This window comes from Myotis brandtii, unplaced genomic scaffold (assembly GCF_000412655.1).
Source record: "Myotis brandtii unplaced genomic scaffold, ASM41265v1 scaffold687, whole genome shotgun sequence".
Classification (NCBI taxonomy): domain Eukaryota; kingdom Metazoa; phylum Chordata; class Mammalia; order Chiroptera; family Vespertilionidae; genus Myotis; species Myotis brandtii.
In genome coordinates this window covers 1891912-1905733 of record NW_005370687.1, presented here as the reverse complement: position 1 = coordinate 1905733, position 13822 = coordinate 1891912, and the positions used below count along the sequence as shown (strand labels likewise).

At 39.7% G+C, this 13822-nt stretch overlaps 1 pseudogene; it reads left to right on the top strand.

The window, feature by feature from the left end:
• Positions 1–3370: 3370 nt before the first annotated feature.
• The window catches only part of LOC102239665, a 14963-nt pseudogene continuing 4511 nt past the window's right edge, over positions 3371–13822 (top strand).

Sequence of the window (13822 nt, the reverse complement as noted above, 5' to 3'; positions counted from 1 at the left end):
AAAAAGGTAAAGATAAAAATTATGAACAACAATTACATATCTATCAACAAGTGAATCTAAAAATCAAGTGAATAAAAAATCTGATGAACAGAGTACACTGGTGAATATAATAGAATCAGGGGTGTGGGGGGTGTGGGAAGAGACTGGACAAAAATCGTTCACCTATGGATGAAGACAGTGGGGGGGTAAGGGCAGAGCGTGAGGTGGGAACTGGGTGGAGGGGAGTTATGGGGGGAAAAAGAGGAACAACTGTAATAATCTGAACAATAAAGATTTAATTTTTAAAAAAAGTAAGAGTGTAAAGTCATATTTATTAAGAATGGGAAAATGATCATAAGAGATTAAGTGAAAACAGATTATTAACAGTGTGTACTGGTATACTGAAGAGGGTCCCCCAAAATTCACATCCACCCAAACCTCAGAACATACCTTATTTGGAAACAGTCTTTGCAGATGTAATTAGTAATGAGGTCATACTAGATTAGGTTGGGCCCTAAATCCAACTGACTGGTGTCCTTTGAAGGAGTAGGAGATTTGGAGACACACAAAGGAAGAAGGCCATGTGGCTACTGAGGCAGAGATTATGAACTATGCAGCTACAAGCCATGGGACACCAAGAAATGCCAGGAGCCATAGAAGCTGGGAGGTAATGCAGGTTTCTTCCCTAGGTCCTTCAGAGGGAGCATGACCTGCTGATGCCTTGATCTCAAATTTCTAGCCTCCAGAACTGTAAGAAAATAAATTTCTGTTTCATGCCACCCAGTTTGCCAATTTGTTGGAATTTGTTATGGCAGCCCTAGAAACCAGTGTGTAGCACACACACAATAGTTTAAGATATAGATCTAAAGGTTAAAATTGTTTCTCTCTCAGTCCTGCATGATTTATTTTTGTTTTCTTTTTGCTTATTGGCACTTTTAACCATTTTATCATGACAGTTTTATTATGATATAAATCCTTTTATAGATATTTTTAAATTTGAAAAAATGTAAAAAGGCACTCATTCCAGTTACAGTTATATGCAAACCCTATCATTCAGTCAGTTATTCCCATTCTTTCAAAGCCTGTTATCAAAGTATTAAAAAAATAAAAAGCAAAATTTCTTTTTCAAAATAAATGCTAATGACAAAGCATTTCATAAGGGCATCTTGTATCATTCAATCAATCATTAATAGGCTCTTGCTCCACAATAGGCTGTGAATCACTGACCTCAAGCATAATAATTCAAGTGTGAACCCTCAGAAACACTTCATAGACCTACAGCTCAAACATCGTAAGAAAACACAACTGTTCATTTTTTAAAAGAGTCTTTAAGTCAATTCGGTGGGGATGCATTCCATATTTGGAATAAACTGTCACCCCTGCCCCCAAGATATATATTAACTTTGGCAAATCATTAGAAAAACCACTTACAATATTAATTACCCTTCCAACAAGTGAAAAATTAGTTTCATCTGCACAAGAAATTTAATAAGAATTACATCTCTTCAGTGAATTTTAGTCTTGTTGCATTTTGGGTCCCTAAAAAGTTCAACTTACCTGACAATATCTCTAGTAAGTAAATTCAGATGAGCTAATTACTAGATAGCTTACTTAACACACTTTGCTCTTAACACAGCAAAACAAAGTTTTAATAATTATATGTAATTACTGGATGACAGCCTGTTTTTTAATACAGTGAAGAAATTCTACTGTATTTGAACAGACCAAAGTCCATCTCTACCATTAAAAAGCATCTATTTGATCAGGATATCTAAGTACCTTGACAACTAATTTCCCTTCCTACTGAAGCAAAGGACGTACAAGGACCATGGTGCCCACTACTCTGAACAGAAAAAAACTATTACTCAAATTGCAATGCCATTGTTGTTAAAATTTTCTGTGCATATATACATATGCACAGAAAATTCTCTATGTATGTGTATATGTGTGTGTGTGTGTACATATCTACGTAGAATTCTACAGACATGGAAATTCTCTACAAGGTACAAAAGAAATAGTAGTGACTATATCTGGAAAGGAGAGAGGATTTTTGCTTTTCACTTTTTATCTAAAGACTGCAAATTAGTGGCCCAAGGACCATATCCTACCTACGTGTATGCTTTATTTGGCCCACATAGTTTTTTTAAATATTTAAATTAGTTGTCAAAATCTGAAAATCAGGAAATTTCCCATGACAATCTGAATTTCTGACTCTTGGGTGGGGGTGGGGGTGGGGGGAATATGTAAGAACACTGGGCCCCCATTCCAGCATGGCAGCATTTGACATAAGGCAAGGATCAGGTATCCTCTTTAAAAAAGGCAAGTGCTTTCAGCTCACACACACTTCAATTATTGATGTTCCCCACCTGGCAACTACAGGCATTTTATTTTATTTTTTATTGTTTTATTTTTAATATATTTTTATTTATTTCAGAGAGGAAGGGAGAGGGAGAGAGAGATAGAAACATCAATGGTGAAAGAGAATCATTGATGGACCGCCTTTCCTGCATAGCCTCTACTGGGGATCAAGCCCGCAACCCGGGCATGTGCCCTTGACCGGAATCGAGTCTGGGACCCTTCAGTCCGCATGCCAACGCTCTACCCACTGAGCCAAACCAACTAGGGCAACTATAGACATTTTAGTTTGTAACCCCTTTTTAGAACCTTCTAAACTATTTAAACTTATTATGTGCTTATATTACTCTTTAAAGTTTTTCCTCAATGAAAAACACAGGCAAAGACAAAGAGAACTTTAGAGAGTTTGCAAAATATTATTCTCCATTCATATCTAAATAACTAAATGATACCTAATTTATCTGAATAAATTTTCTCATAAACTGACGTACAAAGAATATTCAATACAAGAAAATATGCCTGGAAAGGTAGGTACATAAGCTGGGGCCAATCTTTAGAGGACTCAAATTGCTCCCAGAAATAATATTCTTAATGTTAATTAAATATTACTTTCCTTTCAAGTCATGTAGAAACTATTAGCAACATTTAAATCTCATGCTCAAACTTACAAACAAAAAAGCCTGAAAAGGAGCTTAGTTTGTAGGACTTTGTTTCTTTTAACAGCACTATACTTCAACATTTCCGTTAAAACGAAGCTTTACTCCCATGTCTTCATTCATGACCTCAAGAAATATTTGCTGAGCATCTACTATACACAAAGCATTGTATCAGATGCTTAGGGAGAAGGCTGTTAAGGGGCATGTATTGCATATGATGTTACAAAAAGCAATAGTATTTCATGAGACATAAAGAGAGAAAAGAGCAGCATTCAAGATAAAAGAAAAAAGTTTTAAATTGGGAAAGCAAAAGTATATACCGGGAAATGAGCAGCAGACCAGTTTGAATGGGGCACAAAAAAGGAGTTCAGCACAACGACATGACAGAAAGGTAGAGGCAATCTTTGGAGGACCCTGAATGTCAAGCTAAAGCTCTCTGCTCTCTCTCTGGTACACACACTGTTAAAGATTGCTGAGAAAAGATGGACCCAGATCAAAGCTGTGACTTAGAAAGATTGATCTGGTAGTAATATGCCCATAAAATGGACTAGAAGCAAAAAAGCCCGGTGCAGAAAACCAATATGAAATTATTCCTATGTTACCCTGTTTGAGTAGTAACACAACCTACAAACTTAAGTGGTGGCAAAAAGGAATGGAAAAAAGAAACAGTTGGGAGGTGCACTGCAGAGTGGAAATGAACTGGGTTTGGCAAATGATCTGGGGTGTCCAGGAAAAAGAGGGCATTGGAAATAACTCAGTTCAAGCCTAAGGCTTGGGGGAACATTGGAGCTATTAAGAGAATAGGGAAAAGTCAGAAGAAAAGCTGGTTGGGGATGGGTAAGAGGATAAACTGACCTTTTAAACACATTTAGTTTGGGGTGCCCCCCATTAGTCAATCTGCACTCTTTTCTGGCCCAATTTTTAGTGACAGCTAAAGAGAGTAAAAAATATATATACTATAAGTAAAGAATATTTTTAATGTAGAGTCAATGAGAAGCCTGTCCCAGAGCATATAACATGACAAAAATTAAACTCTATAGAATGAAGTTAAACTCCTACCTCACAAGATATACAAAAATTAACTCAAAATGAATCAATGACCTAAATATAAGAAAACCATTAAACTTTTAGTGTAAAACATAGGTAAATCTTCATAACTTTGGATTGGCAATGGATTATTAGATATAATAAATAACAAAAGCACAAGCAACAACAAAAAGTTAGATAAATTGGACCTCATCAAAATTAAAAATATTTGTGTATTAAAGGACATTACCAAGAAAATGAAAGACACCTACTGAATGGGAGAAAATATCTGCAAATCACATATAAGAGTCTAGTACACAGAATATATAAAAAAACTCTTACAACAAAAAGACAATCCAGTTTTTAAAAAAGCAACGGACTTGAATAGACATTCTTCAAAGAAGATATATAAATGGCCAACAAGTAAATGAAAAGACATTAATACCATTGGTAATTAGAGAAATGCAAATCAAATTCACAATGAGGTACCATTTCATACCCATTAGAATGGCTGTAATTAAAAAAAGAAAAGTGTTGATAAGGGTACAGAAAAACCCTCCTACATTGCTAAGGGAAATGTAAAATGATTCAATCACTGTGGAAAAGTTTGGTGGTTCCTCAAAAGTTAAACATAGAATTACCATAAGACCCAACAACTCAACTGTTAGGTATATACCCAAAAGAACTGAAAACAGGCACTCAAAGAAATACATGTACACACATGCTCACAGCAGCACTATACACAATAGCCAAAAGGTGGAAATGGCTTAAGTGTTCACCAATATATGAATGGACCAATTGTGATATAAGCATACACTGGAATATTGTTCACCGATAAAAAGGGACGAAGTACTGCCTAGCCAGTTTTGCTCAGTGGATAGAGCATCGAAATTGAAGGGTCCTGGTTTCGATTCCAGTCAAGGGCATGTAACTTGGTTGCAGGCTCCTCCCCGCCCCGGGCCCGGTAGGGGCACATGCAGGAGGCAACCAATCGATGTGTTTCTCTCACCGATGTTTCTTTCTGTCTTTCCCTCTCTCCCACTCTCTCTGAAAATCAATGGAAAAATATCCTTGGGTAAGGATTAAAAAAAAGAAGAAGAAGAATGTCCAAAGCAAGAACTCCAAACCTTAAAAACGTAAAAGAATGTATAACATTCTATCACTGAATATCATACAATCCTAAAACTGCTCCTTGGCATACATTTTTTTAAAATATATATTTCATTGATTTTTACAGTGAGGAAGGGAGAAGGATAGAGAGTCAGAAACATTGATGCAAGAGAAATATCAATCAGCTTTGGCACACATTTTTTTAGAAAACTAGTATTAATATCAAGTTTTATCTGTCATAAAGGGACTTTTCCTAGATTCACACATGTAACCCAGAGAGTAAATCAGAAACTCATTTAGCATTGCAGGTGACTGAGAAATAGATTAAGACCAGGCAAGGGAGGCACTGTGAGATGGTACACTACATTTTCACATCTAGATTCTGATTTAACTTTATTTTATTTTACTTTATTTATTTTCTTGCCTTTGACAATAGTCAATAGGACACTGTTTTACAAAATTGATATCCCAAGTTAGTTTTCTAGAAAATACCTGTTCCATCCATGATGGGCACAGATATATAGTATTCCACAAAATAAACACTGTTTCCTAAAGATACCTGGAGGCAACCTAAGATATTGCAACACTCAAACTGCAAAGCCCGAGCCTAATGGCTAGGAGGGAGAGAAACAGTCGATGTTGTCTATATTCTAGTGAAAGATATTTTACTTATACTGAGAAATAAGGCCAGTACTAACTCCTAAGCTAATGTCCTCTAAAAATCTAGAAGTATTACCTGTATTTGCCTCTTGTCATAAATGCTAAAGTACAACTCACTTTAAAAACATAACAGAGACAGAAAGAACCAAGATGGCGGCATAGGTAAAAGCTGGTACTTGCCACCTTCCACAATCACATCAAAATTACAAACTAAAATACAGAACCATCATTCAGAACCACCTGAAACCTGGCTGAATGGAAATCTTGCAACTAGAGAAGTAAAGAAGAAAGCACACTGAGACTGGTAGGAGGGGCAGAGGCACAGAACCGCTTGGTCCAACACTCACATTTGGCGTTTTTTTAATCAGGAGGGATATCTCAGCTGCAGAGGACTCCAATGTGAAGCAACGGGTGCCAGCCCCACACCAGACCCCTCAGCCCAGGGTACCAGTGCTGGGAAGATAAGTACCCATAACTTCGGGCTGTAAAAACCAGCGGAGATTGTGGGTGAGTGACACAGAGGCTACTGGAGTCTCAGGCAGTTCCTCTTAAAGGGTCAGTAAACAAACTTACACAGTTCCACTCCCTCTGAGCTCCAGTGCTGGGGGGCTTTGGGAGAACCAGGGACATATGAGGAGGAACTACTGGATTGTCTGGCACAAGGGCAGGAACTCAGGGGCTGTATTCTTCCAGACGGGAGTGCTTGGAGGGGTCATTGTTCCTGTGCTGGGACCTCCCCCATTCACAGAGCTCACTGGCAGCCATATCTGAGTTTCCATCAGCATATCTCACACTGTTCACTCCACCCTGGTGATTCCCTGAGACCCTCCAACTTGCAGCACCACCCAAGCTGTTTGCAGCTGCTTTTCCATATGAATGGTCTGTCCTGGCTCAAACAAGCAGCAGCTGGCGTCAGCGTGTCCCAATCTTCAGTAAGAGGCCCAAGACCTGGCACTAGCACCAGCCTGCCTTGCTTCACAGCTGGGCCTCACCTGGGCAGGCACTTCCTAGCCCGACACAAGTAGCAAATATCTGCAGATATCTCTGTAGTTCCTGCCAGGTGGCCCCAGAGCCAGTACAATGGCTAGACAACATCAGACCATACTGGATTACAGTTCTACACATCCACAAGCAACACACTCAAGGGGCAGACTCAGTGAGCACCAAAAACCTACTGAAGCAAGTCCTGCTCCAAGAGGGTGTCTCCTACACAATAGCTCTTCCACTGTAGTCACAGCTGGTCCTCACAATCAATTGACTTGGAGGTCAACTCCCAGTGATGCCAACAGCAATCAAGGCTCAACTACAAGACTGTACACACAGCCCACACAGGGGCACACCTAGAGTGCCCAGCTCAGGTAACTGGGGAAACTGAGCCACTGGACCACACCAAGGCAAATCTACCAATTCCAGGAGACATAATAGCTCTACCTAATACAAAAAAAAACAAACACAGGGAAGCCACCAAAATGCAGAGACAAAGAAACATGTCACAGATGAAAGAACAAAAGAAATCTCCAGGGGGGAAAAAAAACACAAAACACTAAATGAAATGGAAGCAAGCAAACTACTCAATACAGAGTTCAAGGTTGCTCAAGGATCTTAATGAGAGCTTCAAGGGACTTAGTGAGACTTACAAGAATATTAGTGAGAATGTCAAAGACATGAAAAAGAACCAGTTAGAAAGAAGCATACACTAACTGAAACAAGCATGTCAAACTCGTGGCAGGCGGGCTGCATGCTGCGAGTTTGACATGCTTGAACTGAAATTAGTAATTTACAGGGATTCAACAGTAGAGTAGAGGATTCCGAGAATCAAATCAACGATTTGGAATATGAGGAAGCAAAATACATCCAATCAGAAGAGAAAAAAAAATCCAAAAATATGAAGATAGTGTAAGGAGCCTCTGGGACAACTTCAAGAGTACCAACATTCGCATTATGGGGATGCCAGAAGGAGAAGAGAAAGAGCAAGATATTGAAAAGCTATTTGAAGAATAATGACAGAAAACTTCCACTACCTGGTAAAAGAAACAGACTTACAAGTCCAGGAAGTGTAGACTCCCAAACAAGAGGAACGCAAAGAGGACCACATCAAGACACATCATAATTAAAATGCCAAGGGCAAAAGACAAAGAGAGAATCTTAAAAGCAGCAAGAGAAAAGGAGTTAGTTACCTACATGCGAGTGCCCATATGACTGTCAGCTGATTTCTCAACAGAAACTTTGCAGGCCAGAAGGGAGTGGCAAGAAATATTCAAAGTGATGAATAACAAGGACCTACAACCAAGATTACTCTACCCAGCGAAGCTATCATTTAGAATTGAAGGTCAGATAAAGAGCTTCACAGACAAGAAAAAGCTAAAGGAGTTCACCACCACCAAACCAGTATTATATGAAATGTTGAAGGGTATTCTTTAAGAAGAGGAAGAAGAAGAAAAAGATCAAAAATATAAACAACAAAATGGCTACAGATACATACCTATCAACAATTGAATCTAAAAATCAAAATAAATGAATAAGATATCTATTTAACAGAATAATCTGGTGAATAAAGTAGAATCAGAGGCATGGAAATGGAACAGACTGACAATTCTCAGAGGGAAGGGGGGTTGGGGATGGGAAGAGATTAAATAAAGATCATATGTGCATGTATGCATTACCTATGGACACAGACAATAGGGTAGTGGAGGCCTGGGGCTGTGTGGGAACTGGGTGAAGGGAGCAATGAGGGGGATGAGGGGGGACATCTGTAATACTCTCAACAATAAAGATTAAAAAAAAAAAAAAAGCCCTAACCAGTTTGGCTCAGTGGATAGAGCATTGGCCTGTAGACCCAAGGGTCCCGGGTTCTATTCTGGTCAAGAGCACATACCTCGGTTGCAGGCTCCTTGCTAGCCCAGGCCCCGGTCGGGCGCATGCAGGAGGCAACCAATTGACATGTTTCTCTCACATAGATATTTCTCTCTGTCTTTCCCTCTCTCTTCCTCTCTCTCTAAAACAATCAATGGAAAAATATCCTTGGATGAGAACTAAAAAAAAGAAGAAGAAAGAAAAACATAACAGAGCCCTGGCTGGGTACCTCAATTGGTTAGTGTCATCCCGATATGCCTAGGTTTCAGGTTCAATCTCTGGTCAGGCACATACAAGAAGCAACCAATGAATGCACAACAAAGCAACGTTCTTTCTTTCACTCTTTCTAAAATCAATAAACAATTAAAAAAGCGTAACAGAGAAAACTGATTATGAAGGCCAGAAGGAAATTTAAAATGTTTTTTAAAATATATTTTCATTAACTTCAGAGAGGGAGGGAGAGGGAGAGAGAGACAGAAACATTAATAATGAGAGAGAATCACTGATCAGCCACTTCCCGCACGACCCCCACCAGGGATCCAGCCAGCAACCCGCGCATGGGCCCCTGACTGGAACAGAACCTGGGACCCCCCCCAGTCCACAGGCTGACACTCCATCCCCTGAGCCAAAACAGCCAGGGCTTGGTTACATTACTTAACAATGAACTTAAAATTGGTTAAAATGGTATTTTGTTATGTATATTTTACCACAATTTTTTTTTAAATCATATGTAAACTCTCCTCTAACTCCTGTTAGTTACCCCTGAAAAAAATATATAAATGTATTAGACTACCTTAAAGGATGAGAAGCCATTAAATTGAATGTGTTTAAATTACAAATGGTTGAAAACTTTTAGTGATTTGAATAGAAGCTTTCTAGCCCCTTAAGGGTAATGTTCATTAGATATTCTCCATCTCTAAAGTGGATATAAGCAAATAAAAAAAGCTTAAATTGCAGTAAGAGAGACTTAAGTTTTGACATAATTCTAACTAGAAAAGTAATTAAACACTATACGATATCATACAAATTTCTGCCCTCAGAGACGCAAGAATAAGCTCTCTTGGAAGGGTTACATGCAATTCTGCAGGAGAAACTGGAATGAACTACATAAACTCTTAAACCAACTTCCAATTTTAGAAATCCAGGTTCTATATTCACAGCCCAATAGTGTCACTGCAAGATATTCCAGCTACAGAGTGGGGGGAGGTAGAAGAGGGTGGGGGATAAATGGTGATGAAAAGAGACTTGACTTAGGGTGGTAAATACACAATATACAGACGATGTATTATAGAATTACACACTTGACACCCATATAATTTTATTAACCAATGTCACCCCAATAAATTCAATGAAAACAAATATTCCAGCTATAGAAAGATATACTAATCTACAAGTCATTTCAGTTTGGCTTCAGATACTGTTTTTTCACTACACCATTTATTCATTTTATGCACTCATAAATTGGGAATTGAAAATTGACTACTTTTGTTAGAGGCAATTCCACCCATTTCCAGCAGCATGGCTGCTAGCTCAAATATAAACACTATAAAAATGCTTAAACTGAAATGATACTTGGTTCTAAAATAAATAAAGAGAAATTACATAATGCACACCCAACCTAAGACTAAGCAAAAAAAAAAAAAAAAAAATCTGTGCTTACAGGGTATAAAATTAATAAGGCCAAAACATTCCATTTAAACCAGTTTTTCAACAGCTTCTTAGAAAGTTGTTACAAAAAAAAAAAAAAAAAAAAAAAAAAAAAAAATTCTTACTTTGGAAAACAAAAACAGTCTTTCCAACTCATTTTAGGATACTCATGACCTTCATTTAAAAAAAAAATTTTTTTTTTTAATTCTCACCCGAGGGTATGTTTTCCATTGATTTTTTTAGAGAGGAAGGGAGAGAAAGAGCGAAACATCCCCAACAGGGGATCAACAGGCAACATGTTTTTTTTGTTTGTTTTTTTGTTTTTTGTTAATCTTCACTGGAAGATATTTTTCCATTGATTTTCAGTGGAGAGAGAGAAACAACAATGTGAGAGAGCCACATCGACTGGTGGCCTCCCACAGGCATTCTGACCAGGGCTGGGGATTGAGCCTGCAACCTGCAAATGAGGTACATGCCCTTGACTAGAATGGAACCCTCCATCCTTTAGTCCAAGTGCCGACGCTCTATTCATTGAGCCAAAATGCTAGGGCAACCGGCACCATTTTTGGTGTATGGGATGACTCTCCAACCGAGACACCCAGCCAGGGCTTAAAATACTTTTTAATTTTCCACATTATTTTTTAACAGTCATCAAACAACTGAATGGTGGTTATTTATTACAACCAGAAACAGGCACTTATGAAGTCACAGGAAGGTTAATTATCCTAAACCCAACAGGTTAACTACAGCAGTTTGAGAGCTATTTTGCCAACCTGTATTAGGCCATCTCAACAGGTCCCAGTTAGACATTAAATGACACTTAAAAACAATAAATTTCTAGATTCTAGAGATTTACTTAAACAACAAGTATTTTGACCAAATATGCATGTATTTTTTAACTAGATTTTGCTAATTATGACGGGTATTTGTTTAAAACAAAAGTCTAACAAGACAGAGTTAGCCAGGTCAACATAGGAATCAAAAACACAATATTGGATTATTGAGCTAACTGCTTTCATTAGAAAAGAATAACAAGCCTTGCCCTGGCCGGTTTGGCTCAGTGGATAGAGCGCTGGCCTGCTGACTCAAGGGTCCCGGGTTCGATTCCGGCCAGGGGCGTGTGCCTTGGTTTCGGGCACATACCCGGTGGGGAGTGTGCGGAAGGCGGCTGATCGATGTTTCTCTCTCATCAATGTTTCTGGCTCTCTATCCCTCTCCCTTCCTCTCTGTAAAAAGTCAATAAAATATATTTTAAAAAAAAAAGAATAACAAGCCTTACTGCTTTCAGTTCACAAATGATTTTTCATTTTATAATCAAAGAAAATAAAAAACATGACTTCTACAACCAAAAAATAATGAGGCTTAAAGCTAAGTTATCACTTAACTGCCTGGATTCCTAAGAAGCTACTAACTTCTAACTGCTTTAAAACCAGAATACATTTTTTTAATGGCTCACTCCTTTGTTCAGAAATGTATCATACCTTATTTTATACAGAGATAACATCTTATCAGAATATATGCCACTCAGTGTCTTTGAGTCTAATAACTTTTCTAAAAATTCAAATAAAATTTTATCATGCAGCTATGATTTTTGTTGTTGTTGTTTTCTCATCCACACTGGGCCTCATCTTTCACAACACCTAAAAACAAACAATCTTAGTTGTTAAACACACACACACAGCTCAAGCATATAAAATTCATTACACTGGTTTTGTAGCCATAGTAATTGTACTAATAAATACTGACTCTAAAGAACTAAAAACTAATTTCTTAGGGCAGGGTTTGACTCACATGGTACGACTCACAAGGGGGTGGGGAGAAATAATGATCCTCCCCTACCAAACTGGCAGCAACAATATGCCAAGTTTCCTACGCTGAACTAGTGTAAACAAGGAAGAAAAAGAGCCCGGTGGGAAAGAAGGCAGGCAAGAGAACAACCCTCCTCAAGATAGCTTTATTTCTAAATTTCATCAGTGTAATAATACCTCTTCTCAGTGTTTTCAGTAATCCCTGTCACTCTCTTTAAACACCATAGGTTGGTGTTCAGAAAAGTATTGGAGGTTACAGTCCATGCTTGAGATCACCCTAGATACAGAAGATACAAGTGGTGCTGACAAATGCTTCTTTAATTCTTAAGACTAGCTCCTGCATTCAATGCCTCCGAGTTTTCTAAGCATCTAGAAATTCAATCCCACTCTTGCAATAACAATCAACTTTAAAGCTAAAATAACAGAACTGACCAATGATACTACACAGGAAAAAAAAAATCACACATCACCTTTGCAGTCACAACTACAAGGTTCCCATCATTAGTCAGATGAGCATCTTTCAGGATGGGGCTAGATGAGGAATGGGATAAAGACTAGGCTTACAGCCTCTTTTTTTCTGGCAGTGCCTGAGGCATTTAGTGGGCATGGGATAAAGGGGAGGCTAGTTGTACAAGTGATGCCAAAGGAAACAAGATTCCACATGTCAGGGGACTGCCCGACACAGAGAGCAAAGGGCATTCCATTCCCTGGCTTTTTGACCAAAGAAAGATGAGCTGCTTTACCTAAAATCTTTTCAAAGGAAGTCTAATGGCCTCCCCTTTCTCGCTCTCCCTGAGTGAACCCAACCATCCCTCCTCAGAGAACAGGAGGAAGCCTTGCTTATCAAAAACAGCAAGTGCTACATCCAAAGCCAAGAAACACTCCTTGAGTCTAAGTGCCATGGTCTCCTGCCCCAATTCCAGTCTTCTGCAAGGAGACGCCGAGCTACAAACACTCGGTTCCCAGCCTGGGCCAAGTCCTCCGTCTCCCCAAATACCTACCGACCCAGCTCTCTCTCGGATAAGCCCAGAACTCCGCATGCCAGCACTCTGGAGCAGAGGGGCCTGGTCCCCTCAAAAGGTCCCCTTCCCCAAGATAAACTCCTTTCCTTCACTTTTCCTGAAGTTTTCCCCAGACACTGCCCCAGGTCTGATACTTCCAGTTCTCCATTAGCCAATCTGCTAGTAGATCCCCCTGCCCCCCAACCTCCCTGGCACAACTCTTCCGAAAGTCGTACACACGTACACGTACACGTACACACACACACACACTCACGTACACACACATACACAACACACATCTGTTCTTCTCAACTCCTAATTCCCAAGTCTTCCCCGCGCCCCAGGTGCCTCCACAGCACCTAGCCCGTCTCCGGAGTTTCCCCTCATCCCCGTCTTCCTCACCCCTAACTCCGCGCGAAGCTCTTTTCCACTCCCCAAATTCAGATTTCCTGTGCTTGCTCCTCTCGGCCAACACCAAAGCCCTCTTCCTCCGAGTCCAGCCGCCAGCCTCGAGGCTCAAGTCTTGCCCCTTGCCCCGCGTTCCACGGCCCCTAACACTCCACGGAGCCTCGGGACCCTCCCCACCATCTCTCTCCGCCCCTCCTGCCTTCCGTGGGCCCCAGCACTCCCCGTGCGTCCTCTGGAACCTGCTCAGCCCCCACATTTCTCCCATGCCCCTAGGGCTTCCCCCCACGCCTTTCCCGCCGCGGAAAGGGGGTGCCCCTCA